The sequence below is a fragment of the Danio rerio genome, chromosome 4 (genome assembly GCF_052040795.2).
Source record: "Danio rerio strain M-AB ecotype USA chromosome 4, GRCz13ab, whole genome shotgun sequence".
Classification (NCBI taxonomy): Eukaryota; Metazoa; Chordata; class Actinopteri; order Cypriniformes; family Danionidae; genus Danio; species Danio rerio.
In genome coordinates this window covers 45721111-45737500 of record NC_141024.2, presented here as the reverse complement: position 1 = coordinate 45737500, position 16390 = coordinate 45721111, and positions in this window count along the sequence as shown.

The window sequence follows — 16390 nt, the reverse complement described above, 5'->3', positions numbered from 1 at the left end:
ATATACCCCCACCAGCCCAACAGAAAAGTGCCATAACTATACTCAACTCAGGGCGGGAACATGGTCCGGGTAGGAGTACTTTTGTGAGACGTAGGCTTCCAGAGGTCTGGGGGGTGTAGGATCTTTGGCCACCCCTTGCCTGGGGGCCGGGTCGGGGAAGTGGTGCCGGCTGAGCAGGAGACTACCTTCTCCTCCTCTCCCCCCCCCCCACCAGCTTGCTGAGATCTTTGAGCTGGGACTGGATGCACTCTGTAGTAAGCATGCAGCAAGGTTCAGCACACAGACGCTCGGCTTCTGGGCCAACTGGTTCCCAATCATCGTCTTCCGACCACGGTAACCGAGACACCACAGGAACCGCCCATTAATTCGATTGCAACCACGCAACTACTCCTGAGCAACAACTCCTGAGTCACTTTTCAATGCTTTGCTCTTCCCATGGCCTTTTTCCGGCCAGAGGCAGAGAGCTCTGTGTGCTGCTTCAGGTGTCTGTCTAGACGGGCCGGTGTTCTGCAACAGCTGGGCACCCGGCACAGCATCTTACGTGTGTCCTTATTGCCAGCGCTGAGCGAGAGCAAAAGCCTCTTCTCTTCCGAGTTTGTCACCTTGTCAACCGCTAACAGGTGCGACAAGAGCCGGCTGTAGACTGAAGCAGAGCGTACATTCAGCCATGACCATCCAAGATCAATGCTGCAGGGAAAGACTTACACACTGAGGGGAATGGTTTAAAAGGAGGCGGCAGAGGCATCCACTTCCGAGTCATGACGCTGGTGACACTTCTTAAAGGGGAAAACATCCACCCCTGAACCAGGGGTATAAACCGATACCTTCAAGATCCCCTTGGTCCAATGCATGGATAAGCTGTAACTACTTTTGGGGGATTTCCCCATTCCTCTTTCAACGGAACCATGTGTGTCCAAGGAACAACGCACCGTTTGGGCAGCTTTACTGCGCCAGCCGTCGGAGCTTTTACACAGCCTTTTTCTTTCTCTTTCCCACAAAGGGATGGTATGAGCCCCATCGAACACGCACTATTTTGGCAGCTTTACTGTGCCAGCCATGGGAGCTTTTGCACAGCTTTTTTTCCTTCTCTTTTCCACAAAGGGATGGTATGAGCCCTATCGAACACGCACCGTTTTGGGCAGCTTTACTGCACCAGCCGCTGAAGCTTGAGCACTGCTTTTCCTTTTTCAAAGGGTTTAGTAGAACCCCACCAAACACACACACCTTTTTGGGCAGCTTTACTGCGCCAGCCATGGGAGCTTTTGCACGGCTTTTCCCTTTTTCAAAAAGAATCGTAGAACCTGATCGAACATGCACTTTTTCAGGACATTTAGTGGGCGTCATTGTGCCCACCAGTCATTAGACCAGCCATCTTCCAACTGGACCATGATAGCTCGCTAGAAAGACCAACAATCCCACAAACTGGCCTAGTCGTTCCAGACGCTTGCTAGAAAGACCCACCACCCTGCAAACTCACTGAACTAGCTCTCACTTGACCAAAGCTTGCCCGGGGACCCACACCCTTCCCAGGGAGCCAGGGTCCACGTTAGGGGGGCTGGAACCACTGAGCTCAATATCCCACAAATCACACCCCTTCTGCCTAGGGACCCACACCCTTTCTGGGGCCATCGCCAGCCCCACAGGGTTCTCGTGATTGACACCTGTTCTCCAGCAGTGCCCAAGCACCCCACTTTTAAGCCCGGGAATATGGACTTAGAGAAAAAGCATGTGCTAGTTGTTCTGTTGGTGACCCACCTGGCTCTGGGGCACCACCCTCTCCACCACCTTAATATACTGTGGTTCAGACAGCAGGGGTGCACCAGCCTTTCCAAGTTCCACTACCTATGGCAGTGCTCAAATTTTGAGGTGGCTGGGGTGCACCAATGACGCGTAGTTCTAGCAACAGAGGATATAGGAGTTCTGTGTTAACCTTGCTCGGTTGGCAGGGTTCGAACGTGTTTGCTGGGGCAGCTAGTCTACGTACAGACCCCTTGGTTCTTTCCCAACCATGCCGGGATGCACGACCAAATGCTCGCCAGAAACGGATGCAACTGCTCGGGCAGATGGCTTGGCCATAGACCCCTGCTTCTTTCCCATTGAGCCAGGATGCGCAACCAAAGGCTCGCGGGAAACAGATGCACCTGCTTGGGCAGATCAGCCTGGCCTTAGAGCCCCTGCTTTTTTCCCAATCGTGCCAAGAGGTGCGGCCGAAGGCTCACGGGAAATGGACACACCTGTTCAGGCAGACCAGCCTGGCCTTAGAACCCCCTGGTTTGTTTAACCGCACAACTATCAACAAACAAAGTCCACAATTTCACGCCGTCCCCAAAATCCTGATGGCAGGTCTAAGGCATTTGGCATCAGGCACGTACTTCCAGGCGCAGGACATCTCGACAGGTTGGTCAGGAAAGATTGTTTCCCACCGGCAGTGGTGGAAAGAGTACTGAGAAAGCATACTTAAGTAAAAGTACCATTACTTGCATAAAAAAATATAGTGAGAGTAGAGTAAATGTACCTGTTGTAAATATTACTCAAAGTAGGAGTAAAAAGTAGCCCTTTTAAAAGTACTCATGAGTAGTGAATACTGAGTATTATGCTGTTATAAGTTGATACATTTACATGTAATTTGTTGATGTGTGTAAGCCTAACATTCTGTAGAAAAGCAAATGCATAAAACTTGTCTTCGATGTTCATCGTGCTCTGAATGAGCGTTACAACTGTAGTGTAGCGTGTAACTGCTTCATTCTGGAGGGTTAAAAAAAAAAACAGACTCGTCTCTGGGAGTCGATTCTTGTCTTCAAGTCAATTCCAGCACAATGTCCATTGAGGAATAGATACGTTGGAATATTTTGGAGTCGACACTCTAATCCCTAAGCAACGGCACTCAATCTGGCTGTCAACAAAGCTGCTCATGCGGCTGCTTTCGCCAATTTCAGGTAAGTTTAGTCCTTAAAAGTACTTGAATATTACATACAGCTGTTCCCGACTCTTTTCTTACTGGTAATTGACATTTGTGTTGAATATTTATTTTATAGTGATGGTTAGAGTGTGTAAAAACTCTGTTAGCGCCTTGGCATAGTAATGGGCTTTTGTTTATAAAATTTTTAGCTTTTAATGACAATGTTTTGTTATCAATGTTTATTAGGAGGTCGTGTAGTAAATAGCCTAAAATATCTACTGTACTGTCAAACACGAATTGAAACCCCTTGTGGAAAAACAGCTTAAACCTGCCAACCAGTTTAGACAATTTTAAGCTGTGTTTTTCAGCAGGAACATTAGTAAATACTTTCACTGTATCGTCAAACTAATACAGCTTTTAAAAAGTACTTTGTGATTTCAGGACTGACACAATTACTCTCACAACAGAATAGAAGAGATTTCTAAAAACCTGATGGGAACTAGCTGATCACATAGATGGAGGAAACATGGGTAATACAAGAAAACTTATTAAACAAAAATGTTTGATTAGTGTGTTAAGGCGCATTGTTGGTGCGTTGCTATTTTGAGTAAAAAAAGTTTTAAAAATTCGTAAAAAAATTCAATTTGGTATACGACATGCATTTTTTCTGTTTGGAATAGAACACTCATTTGAGGGATGGTGGGTCTCTAGCACGACAAAGTCAGTTTGAGGGGGATGGTGGGTCTCTAGCACGACAAAGTCAATTTGAGGGAATGGTGGGTCACTAGCACTACAAAAGTCAGTTTGAGGGGGATGGTGGGTCTCTAGCACGACAAAGTCAGTTTGAGGGGGATGGTGGGTCTCTAGCACGACAAAGTCAGTTTGAGGGGATGGTGGGTCACTAGCACGACAAAGTCAGTTTGAGGGGGATGGTGGGTCTCTAGCATGACAAAGTCTGTTTGAGGGGATGGTGGGTCACTAGCATGACAAAGTCAGTTTGAGGGGGATGGTGGGTCTCTAGCACGACAAAGTCAGTTTGAGGAGGATGGTGGGTCTCTAGCACGACAAAGTCAGTTTGAGGGGGATGGTGGGTCTCTAGCACGACAAAGTCAGTTTGAGGGGATGGTGGGTCACTAGCACGACAAAGTCAGTTTGAGGGGGATGGTGGGTCTTTGGAACAACCGCTGGCAAACTTATGGATGCGATCACCGGGGAAGTTGGTTAGACCCAGGCCCAAGCCCACCATGACCTTCCCGAATAGAGACCACCTTTCTCAGCATGTCCCCCGCCTGGAAATGCATGCGCGACGCTGGGGTTCTCTGACCTGCCGTTAGGTTTTCGGTGAAGGTGAAAAAAACGGGACTTAAAATAATTTTGGCTTTAGCTGTTAAACGAAACAGGGGTCTAAGGGCAGGCCAGCAGCCCCCAGAGGCGCACCCGGGCAAGGCAGGTGCGCGCTATGACCCTTGTGCAGGCAAGGAACCAGGGTCCAAAGGTATCAAACGCTGCCAGGTAGGAGTGCCCGAGCCCGGGCAAGGCAGGTGCGTGCTATGACCCTTGTGCAGGCAAGGAACCAGGGGCAAAAGGCATCAAACGTAGCCCCAGGTAGGAGTACCCGAGCCTGGGCAAGGCAGGTGCGCACTATGACCCTGGTGCAGGTGAAGAACCAGGGCCAAAAGGCATCAAACGCAGCCCCAGGTAGGAGTGCCTAAGCCTGGGCAAGGCAGGTGCGTGCTATGACCCTGGTGCAGGCGAGGAACCAGGGTCCAAAGGCATCAAACGCAGCCCCAGGTCGGAGTGCCCGAGCCTAGGCAAGACAGGTGCGTGCTGTGTGGCCCCTGTAGGGTTACCAGTGGCACCGTTTATGCATATGGCTTAAGCTCCGGCGGGAACTCGTTCTGTCTGTGGAACGGCAGGTGGAAACAATGCGCTTTTCGGTGGAGTTAATGAAACCCAGGCCCCAGCTCACCAAGCCATTGCTGAAATGAGCTTTCCCGGCATGTCCCGCGCCTGGAGATGCATGTGCAATGCTGAGTTTCTCTGACCTGCCGCTCTGTTTTCGGTAAAGGTGAAAAAAACAAGACTTGGAATAATTTTGGCTTTACAGGTTGAACAAACCAGGGGTCTAAGGGCAGGCCAGCAGCCCCAGGAGGCGTGTCCCTGGGTGGGGGGTCCCTGGGCAGAGCGTGTGACATGGGGCCTTGGAGGCCAGTGGCTCCAGCATTGGTCACCAGCGGCACCATTTATGCATCTGGAGTGAGAAAGTTCCAAAAGAGAAAACGTGCCAGCAGGTGCTCACAGGGGGCGTTGATTAGACCCAGGCCCAAGCCCACCAAGTCATGTCCGACAAGAGACCACCCTTCCCGGGTTACCAGTGGGGACGTCCCGCGCCTGGAGATATTTGCCCGATGCCAAAATTCTCTGACCTGCCGTCAGGTTTTCAGGGAACGTGAGAAATCCCGGACTTAGTTTCTGACAGTCTTGCTGCTGAACCCCTCTGATACTGAGCGATAGGAGCTCGTGTGACGCCCCAGGGGTTAGGCCCCCACCCCGGCCCCCAAGCACCAATGGGTCAGCCTCTATGGGTGTGGTTGTTTCCTCCCTGTCCAGGGCATGCTTTCAGGGAGGTGTGGGGGTGTCCCTCCGCACACAACTTCCCCCCCTTCCCGCCTCTATCCGTGGGTGAGGACTCAGATGGCCCGTCTGGCTTTGACCCAGAGCATGTCTGCCGCTCAGCCCGCCAGCTCGCCCCCCTGGACACCCCCCTCCCCCTTGAGTCGTAACAAGAGAGGCATTGAACCAAATGGATCTCGTAGGCATCGGTTTCCACCCCGCGGGGGGGGGGTGTCTTTCCCCTTTAAGAGAAAGATCCATGACGCAAAAGTGGACGCCGGCTCCGCCCTCTTTTGAACCGCTGCACGTGGCGTGTGGGTCTCTTTCCCCTTCAGCTTTGGTCTTGCATGGTCATGTCCGAATGTGAGCTGTGCCTCAACGACTACAGCCGCCTCTCGCCTCACCTTACAGCCCGTCCACAAGTTGACCAACTCGGATGAGAAGGGGCTATTACTCGTGCTGGTTGCGTGGACATGCGGAGGACCCCATGCCCGGCTGTCGCAGAATGCCAGCCCGCCTAGACAGGCACTTGAAGCGGCATGCAGAGTTCTCGGCCTCGGGCTGGATAGAGGCTATGGTAAGAGCCAATTGTCAGAAAGTGGCTCGGAAATTGCAATGGCTGCTGTCCACCCAGCCGGCGGTTCCCGTCATGTCTCAGCTAGCGTCGTCCTCCGAGGAGGAGCGGGACTCGGACGGCCTAGAGGCTAGCTGTCCTTTCGCCAACCCCGGCTGCAGGCGTGCTACAAAGCACATACAGGCCCAGCTCACAGACCTCGGCAAGCAAGTGGACAAGATGAGGTCTACCCTGGTCCAATTCACGCACCTCTACCGGGAGTTGAGGAGGGGGGAAGAGAGGAGGAGGAAGAGGAGAACCAGGTCGCCTCCTGCACCATCGACACTAGGCCCCCAGACGAGGAGCGGCCGGAGGTCCGACGCCCCCCGAGCCTTTGGAAGCCTTGAACCCGCAAGCCTACCCATTCGCGGACCACGTCCTCACACTGAGTTAAGTATTTTTATAGCACTTTGCTGTTGGGCTGGTGGGGTTATGTCGTCATTTCTGCTGACTCTTGGTTGTCCCCTTTCTGCAGACCTGCTTTTGGGGGAATTTGAAGGCTTCCAACTGGGCAGCGAGCCTACCGCCCGCCTACGGAACAACGTCACTTCCAAGCTGGGCAGGATCAAGACTTTTTTGGGATACATGGCAAAAGGCACCGCGGAGCCAGAGTACTTCCTTTTTCTCAATCAGCCAGCCCGAATCCGAGCTTGGCCTGCCCTGCTGGGCCGCACGCGGATGACCGAGCCAATGAGACAGCACTATCTAAAAAACCAAGCCCAGTTTCTAGACTACCTCTCAGAAACCCCGCCGGCCTCCTGCCGCCTCTCCAGCATGGCCCTGGTACTGATTCGCAGGGAGGTCAGAGCTCTCATTTGCGGCAAATGCTGGCATTTCATCGTGTACAAGGTCAGAACCAAGCAGGCGAAGGAAAGCAGACTAATCTCTAAGGCCAGCCTGGTACGCTGTCCCCAGACCGCTGGAAGGAACATCCCTGCCCTCCTAAGTAAGTGATCTATCCGCTGGTCAGCATTTCCACCTTTTTGTTTCTCCGTTTCTGCTCCAAGGCACCAGCAGCTCTTGGTTAAATCAGCCACGTCAGCCAGCCCCCCCTTCCCCCCCCAAATGGAATAAGAGGAGCGGGCTGACGTGGCTGGTTTAACTGGGTTACCAAAAGAGCTGCTGGTGACCTGGAGCAGAAATTGGTGTTCTTATTTCCCCTTTGCTTTAGGCCACCAACAGCTTTTGGTTAAACCAGCCACGTCAGTCTGAAGGGAGGGCAGACTGACGTGGCTGGTTTAGCTGGGTGAACCAAGAGCTGCTGGTGACCCGGAGCAGAATATGATTATTCCCGCCCCCTCCCTTTGCTTTAGGGCTCCATCGGCTCTTGTTAAACCATAGTTAAACCATTGGTGGTCTAATTTGTCTAACCTTACTGCCTTCATCAGATAGCCTGGAGTCCACCCAAACACTGTAGTATCAGGTTAACTACTGAGGTAGGAACCTTGTGTAGGTGTTTGTTGAAGGGGGAGCATTAAAGCCGTGGGTTTAATAGACATACTGTGTGGTCCTTCTGATGTGCCTCCTAGAAAGGTTATAGTGTACATATTAACCACTTAACATTGTGTCAGAAGCAAAAACGTAATATTAACGGATGTCGAACAAATAAGAGACAACACAGTACGCAGGCTATTTGTTTCTCTCTGCCGTTTACTGAAAGCTCGGGGCTAATGCTAGCGAGCTCACGGACTGCAAAATGAATCAGTTTCAAGTTTCTCCACCAGAGAAGTTTATATTTAAAGCAGAAGACTTGACTAAATGTATTATACGCTTTAACAGATTCCGCATCACATCTGGATTGGAGACGCAAGCGGATAAAAATCAAGTAAATGCACTAATTCAAACAATGGGGGAGGAGGCTGTGGATATATTGTTTTCCCTGCACCTCAGCCCAGTGGAAGCGATTGAGTACGACACAGTTAAGACAAAGTTGGATGCTCACTTTGTAACACGCAGAAATGTGATCTTTGAGAGGGCAAAGTTTAACCTGAGGCAGCAAGAAACGGGCGAGTCGCCCAACAGCTTTCACACAGTACTGCACTGCCTAGCGGAACACACCGGATACGGGGCTTTGCATGACGAAATAGTGAGAGACAGACTTGTGGTGGGTTTGAGAGATAAACGCTTGTCAGAACAGCTAAAACTCGATCCTGAACTGACTATAGAGAAAGCAATTACCAGAGCTAGACAAAGCGAGCAGGTGAAGAAGCAACAAGAAATGCTAAAAATTTACTTTAAAGCTGATATCTCTAATGCTCAGCTTGACAGCGTGCACACAAGACAGCGAAACAGGGCACGCGCTAAACAACTCAAGCCACAATACAAACACACAGAACAAAAACAACAGAAGGAAAGACAGGCACAATGCAGCAGATGTGTTGACTCAAGATGGCATAGCTAACAACAATGTCCAGCCAAAGATGTAATATGCAATAACTGCAGGAAAAAAGGACATTACGCCAGGGTGTGTAAAACCAAAAGAATGTGTGAAATGCATGTAGCTACAGTGATTGAGGACACTGCTGAGAAAGTTGCATTTTTGGGTTCACTGTCAGCAGATGCTAATGACAGCCCATGGATGACAGACATGCATGTGGAGAATCTAAATGCACGCTTTAAAATTGACACTGGCGCAGACGTCACCGCTACATCAGAAATGCTGTATAACCAGGGCCAATTCAGTAGGCTGGAGAGGTCAACAAGGGTTCTACTGGGACCAGGAGGGTCTCGTCTGAATGTGAAGGGCAAGTTCACCGCAACTCCGATGATCCTTATGCTAAAACACTCGTCTCCGCTGACTCTTCCCGTTCCTCTCCAGCGGCAAACAGACACAGAGTGGAAACCTGTGGTGTATACCTGGAGAGCCCTCAGCAGCACTGACCAGCGATACGCCCAGATTGAGAAGGAGACACTAGCATCAACATGGGCCTGTGAGAGGTTCGCAGAGTTCCTTGTTGGGAAGAGTTTCTACATTGAAACGAACCACAAGCCCCTGATTTCTACTAGGCTCAAAAAGATTAGATGAACTTCCCCCACACATACAGCGCCTGCGCATGCGACTAATGCGGTTTGCCTACACCATATCGCATGTGGCTGGCAAGGACATCGCAACTGCAGATGTGCTGTCCCGAGCTCCTGTCAGTCATACTGCAGAAGGATTGCAGGAGGAGGAAATCAACCTCTATGTTGACTCTGTGGTAGCGAGCCTCCCAGCTACAGAAAAGAGGCTAAGAGAAATTCAGAGACACCAGGACAATGACTCTACACTCCATCACTTGAAGAAATTCTGTGTCGAAGGATGGCCAGATAATTTTTCTATTCTATTTCTATTCTAGCCATTTCTCCCATTCAAAGGTGAGCTCACAATCCAAGATGGTCTACTATTGTACGGCAGCAGAATAGTCATCCCAGTGTCACTCAGGGCTGACATCCTGTCCAAGTTGCATGAGGGCCATCTGGGAATAAAAAAATGCTGAAAGCGGGCTGAGCATTCAGTATGGTGGCCAGGGCTCAGCAGAGAGCTGACCAACATGATAGAGAAATGTGATGTGTGCAGCCATAAAAGAGTCAATTTCAAAGAAAAGATGATGTCTACTGAATTTCCGCCAAGACCATGGTCTACTGTAGGAGCGGATTTATTCCAGATAGACAACAAACAATACCTAGTCATCGTGGACTATTTCTCCAGATATTTTGAAGTAGCCAAACTGACGTCTACTACATCTGAAGCTGTGATTAATCACATCAAGTCTATCTTCGCTCGTCATGTCAAACATGAAGTGGTCCTCTCAGACAATGGCCCACAGTTTGCATCTGAGATCTTCAGACAGTTCACAAGGGATTGGGGTTTTAGTCATGTGACATCCAGCCCCCATTGGAGGCGGAGCGTGCTGTGAGGACAATCAAATGTCTCCTCAAGAAATCCGGCGACCCTTATCTCGCTCTGATAGCATATCGTGCCGCTCCCCTGGCGAATAGGTACAGTCCCACTGAACTTCTGATAGGGAGGAAAATAAGAACGCCAGTTCCTGTCATTTCGTCCAAGCTCATCCCAGGGTGTGTAGACCTGGATAACCTGGAAAGGACAGAGAGGAGATACAGACAAAAACTGCGACAGTATTATAACCATAGACATAGAGCACAAAACATGCTGCACCTTCAGCCTGGTGATCATGTGTGGGTCAAAGATACAGTGGAAAGAGGCACGGTGGTGTCTACTGCCAGCACACCGAGGTCATCAGGCCCGTGTAGAGACCGTCCGAAGGGCATGTGCAGGATAAATTTTTTGAAGGGGGGGGGGGGGTGTTGCGCGCGTACTGAAGAGCGGTGTTGTCGCGCGCACTCTGATCAGCTGTGTTATCGCGCGCGTACTCAAGAGCGGTGTTGTCGCGCGCGTACTCAAGACCGGTGTTGTCGCGCGCCTACTGCGTCGCGGGGGCACTTTTGATCATTTTGGAAGGGCACTTTCTATCCAAGACTACTAAGGGCATGTGCACTGCACAGGTTGAGCCCTATGTGTGCACGTGCCTGGAGGTCATACATCATTGAGACACCTGGGGGCACTATACGAAGGAGCAGATACCATCTTTCACCGACCCCTGTGGCTCCAGGAGAACCTGCTAACTTAACTGAGCCAGCACTTGAGAGCATAGTTCTTGATGACACACACACTCCTGTCACACCCGGAGCACAGAGTGCAGCCAGTCAGCAGTCTCCTGTGTGTGAAAGAAGTTTCCCAGCCTGAATAAGGAATCCTCCTTCTTTCTTTAAAAGACTTTGTTCGCTCCTAGGAATGGAATTCGAGTTTGTCGCCTCTAATTTATGTTGTTGACAGTGTTAACTAAAGCTCATGTTCATGGTACTCTTAGCCAAATTGGAAAAAAATAAGAGCCATAAATGCGATTACAGGTATTACTGATGTTGATTGTCATTTAGTTATGTTACGAGTTATAACTTAAGTAAAATTAATCGGAAGAGCCTCCTGTTAAAGTTTAGAAACACTCTAAAGGTTATTTCTGTTTCTGCATCTGCACATAGTTTATCCTTTGCTTTGAAAGGGCGATGTAGTATCAGGTTAACTACTGAGGTAGGAACCTTGTGTAGGTTTTGTTGAAGGGGGGAGCATTAAAGCCGTGGGTTCAATAGACATTGTAGCTGCGTCCCAAATCGCATACTTATGCACTATTTTACGCCATTTTGTAGTATAAATAGTGTAAGTAGTGTGTTCACATTGAAAACTCTCAAAATAATAAGTGCACTTTAATTACCCGGATGATGCACTCATTCAGCTGCTAAAATGAAGTGTGTTATGATGGACACTTCACGCACTCAACGACCGCAGGTTTGCTTACGTAGCGGAAGGGGCGGAGCGATCGCACGCACATGTTGAATAACTTTATTTATTTTGGATGGTGAAAGCAAAATTCTCCTACGAGAGTGATTATAGCGCCTCCCGATGGTGAATGCGGTTATACACACGGCAGGTATTAACTGATAATTCAATCGTTTATTTCACTGATTTGGCAACAGTCAAACGTCATCAGGGAAACGGTTTGAATTTCCGCTTAGTAAAAAAACATTAGTGTGCCATTTGGGACAACACTACATACATGTACTATCCTGTTGAGTGTGTAAGTGCATGAGTACATAGTGCATGAGTGCATAGTGTATAGTGTGCCATTTGGGACGCAGCTTCTGTGTGGTCCTTTTGTTGTGCCTCCTAGAAAGGTTATAGTGTACATATTAATGACTTAACAGACACTAGTGAGGATTTTTTTGGGGGGTGTACACATTTAAAAAGCTTATAAGAAGAGGAGTTGGAGCTCAAACTCCCTCTCATTGGAGCACAAGTGGCTCTGCAGCTTGCAGTGTCTCAATCTGTTTGCTAATTGTTAACACACATTATTGCATTTAATGACTTTACATTGTTGAGCACTGAGCTATGTTTTAGTGAACTGAATACTGTATCAGTTGATGAAATATAGTGATTTTCTGTAAGTTTAAGCATTTCTATAAAACTTCAGTATTTGTAACAGAAAAATCCTGGCCACCACACTGCAAATTTTAGATTGAAGTTCAAATTAACAGTCCCTCAGAGTTAATATGGAAACCACTATAAAAGTGTTAACATTATCAACATCAAGAGAGTGTTAATTAGCAAACTCTTATTAATATATAAATATATATATATATATATATATATATATATATATATATATATATATATATATATATATATATATATATTATTAATCTTATTAATAATAATTAATAATAATATATAGATATAAAATATCTGTTAAATTTCTGAAAAAATTCTGTGAAAAATATGGAAGTTTTATAGAACTGTATAAATGTACGAAAATAACCATATTTCATGAACTCAAACAATGTTTAGTTTACATAATCATAGCTTAGTGCACAAAAATGTAAAGTCATTAGATGCAATAATGTGTTCATGTGTGATTGCAACTAGAAAACAGATTTTGACTGCAGTAGTAACTACACAGTTACCTTTAAACAAAAAAAAAAAAAATGCAGCATAACATCAAACACTTTCAGTTCATCTTGGACTTGAACACAGACGCTACTATCCTTCACAATGGTGACACAAAAACCGTTATGCTATTTTTCTTTTTCCTTTTTTGATTTTACGGAAAAATACCGGCAGCTGTGGTTGCCAGTAATTTACTGTTTTTAACATTTTAAATTCATAAATTCAGTTTACAGAATATTTCTGTTAAAAACAAATTTCACAGTCTGTATTTTTTATATTTTTTTATTTTTTCATTAACCACTTGTACATCCCGGAATTGTTCAGGAAAAGCCAAAAATTAGCAAAAAAAACTTGACACAAAGGAACATTTACACCTCACTGCCAACTAGCGTTTTGGAAGTGTTAATGCAGACCAACAGAGACAGCGCGCAGAAGTATAAATGCACAGCTACGCGCGTTGCATGCGCCGTGGATTACGCCGGTTACTTGACGCAGAAGTATTAACCAGGCTTAAGTCAGTGAAGAAAAAGAGCAAAGCTTTTGACTCTAGTGGGACTTGAACCCACAACCTTTGAATGGCTCAGCTGACAGCCTAGAAGTCCAATTCGCTATCCATTGCGCCACAGAGCCTGAATGCTTTGCTGCCTCTGGCACTGTTGCACAGAAAACACTTTTTGGTTCTCTCTGGCCCATGAAAGAACAGCCAACTGCGGACAAGGCACTGCTGGGATTCGACGCGGGATCTCCTGTTTACTAGACAGGCGCTTTGACCAACTAAGTCACAGCGCCGAAGGACCTCGACAGGGGCTAATTGTTTAATTCGAAAAAAGAAGAAAAAAACTAACAACGGTAGCGCTGTATGTGTGAATGTCTGGACTTGAAATATTAAAGTCCAATTGGTTAGGCATTACCACACTATGCTATATAAAGCCATCGTCCAAAGCCCTCTTGAACGAGCATCGTTCTTAAGGATTTGAGTTTTGTTAAGAAACCGACTGCTAAACATCTCGCTGCGTAAACACTCGTATTTATTAACAAAAAGCAACCCTGGCACCAGTACATTCGGCACAGCTGGGATTTAAACCCAGGATCTCCAGTTTATTAGACAGCCGCTTTGACCAACTAAGCCACAGCACCAATGCTAAAAACTGAAGAAAGACGTTTATGCACACAGAGACAAAAAAAGACAGTAAGTCTAAAAATGGCAAGCAAAGAGGTTGTTTAACTCTATTTGTCGCACTATTCATTACGCCTCAAAGCAATACAATTTTATAGGGGGGCGCTGTCGCGCGAATACGATGTAGACGCGTTCACAGTGAGCTCCTCACAGGTGACATTTCATTTAAGAAATAATCAGACCTAGAAGTTAATTTCAAACTTTAGTGTGCTTTGACTCGGCTTATACATACGTTCGGACAGTAAATTTGTGGATATCGTGTGTAGAATGGCTGCTCCTGGCAACAAACGAGGTGGCAAAGAGACACGAGCTAATACGGCTAACGTTAGCTCGGGTGACTCACGAGGTACCCACGAGGGAGAACCACTTTCAGCTGAAATGTTTAAACAATCGCTGGAGTCTATAAAAAATGACATTTGCATTAAAATTGAAAGTGCGATCAGCGGTCTACAATCAGACATCAACGGAGTGAAGGAAGAGTTGACTTCAGCTGTAGCCACAATTCAACAATCGCTTGGCTCGCAGGAGGAGCGGCTGAGAGCTGTCGAGGATTCGGCGACAGCAACGAGCAATTCTTTAAGGTACCTTGAAACTACCGTGGCTAAACTTCAGACTGAGGTTACGGCTCTGTCTTTAAAGTGTGAAGATCTTGAAAGCAGATCAAGGAGGAATAACATCAGACTGATCGGAATAAGCGAGGGAGAAGAAGGCAACCGTCCAACGGAGTTTGTTTCAAACTTTCTCCGCGACCTGTTGAACATGGAGGAGAAGCCGCTGCTTGATCGAGCTCACAGGTCACTTCAACCAAAGCCCAAACCGGGTCAACCACCCAGGCCCTTCATCATTAGAGTCCACTTCTTCCATATTCGTGAACAGATTCTCCAAGCGGCGCGTCAAGAAGGAAGGCTGACATACAAGGGAAAGCCCGTCTTTCTCTTTCCTGATCTCACGGCTAACGAAGCCAAGAAAAGAGCGGCTTTTGGGGAAGTGCGCAAATTCATACGAAACGTTGAAGGGGCTCGATTTGGCTTTCGTCATCCCGCCAGATTCCGAATTACCTTGCCGGGTAATACAGAGCAGCTATTTACGGACCCCCTCAAAGCGATGGAATATGTGAAAAACACCCTTGCAGCTGACGCGATTGGAACAAAGACCAGTGTTATGCCGAAATAACTGAAAATCACTTGTCGGCTACCTTCTGAGATGACTGTCCATTCCAGATTTTCTTGCAAGGTACTTTATCTTTGGAATAAGGAGAACTGATTGCATTTTACTTGGACCAGTCCATTGTTCTACTATTATTTCATTCTCTAAAAAACAGAACACTGCATCTGACTGTTTATTAGCCTAATAACCAGATTTAAAATCTTTGGTTATTGCCTTAATTTTAAGCACTATCTAGACACATACTGCACTTTGTGGTCTGCGTGCTTATTTTTTTTTCTCACCTGATGACGCGCTTGTCTTTTCCGTAGCGCATCCTAGACGACAAGTTTATCGTCTGTGCTTTTTGTCTTATGGGGTTTTATATACACCTAGTTAAGGGAGGTGTTAAAGTGGGTGGGGGATATCAATGTGTTATAGTTCAGAATTTTGTTTTATTTTATTTATTTATTTTTTTTCCCCTGTTTCTTTTTTCTTGTGGCTACTGGTATTTTACACAATCCATTCTGTCTGTTAAGTTTTAAAATATCTCAAGATATCTTCAATAATTTATTTAAAATGTATATCAATAAGTAAAATCATAAATTTTGTAAGCTGGAATGTGAAAGGACTTGGTCGTCCCACTAAGCTTAACAAAGTGATCAATCATTTGGATAATTTACAAGCTAAAATAGATCACACCAAGTTACGTAGAAAATGGGTCTCACAATCTTTTCATTCCTTATTTACCAGTAGAGCAAGGGGAGTGGCTATTCTTATTCATAAAGATATTCCTTTTAATACATCAGACGTGCTGGCTGACCGTAATGGTAGATATATCATTGTCTCTGGATCACTTTTTAATACTCCGGTTGTATTGGCTAATATTTACGCACCAAATTTTGATGATGATAATTTTTTTATTAAATTTCTCTCCCTCTTACCAAATTTACATTCAAGATATTTGATTATTGGGGGAGATTTCAATCTCTGCTTGAACCCTCAACTTGACAGAGCATCTCTAAGGGGAACAGCTCTCTCAAAGTCAGCTAAAATTATAAATTCCTTTCTTAATGATTATGCAGTTACAGACGTATGGCGATTCTTGAATCCACTTACACGTGGTTATTCCTTCTTCTCTTATGCTCATCAGACTTTTTCTCGGATTGATTATTTTTTAATTGACAACAAACTCTTACCATGTGTTCAGCATTGCACTTACAATGCAATAGTCATTTCGGATCATTCTCCTCTCACTTTAGGACTTAAATTTGAGTGTAGAAATGTTCAACGTCCACTTTGGAGGTTAAATGTTTGTCTATTAACCACTGAGGATTTTGTCCAGATTATTTCCTCCCAAATAGACTTTTTTGTTCAGGTTAATTCTTCTCCAGACATCACACATAGCACTCTTTGGGAAGCATTTAAAGCCTACATTAGAGGTCAAAT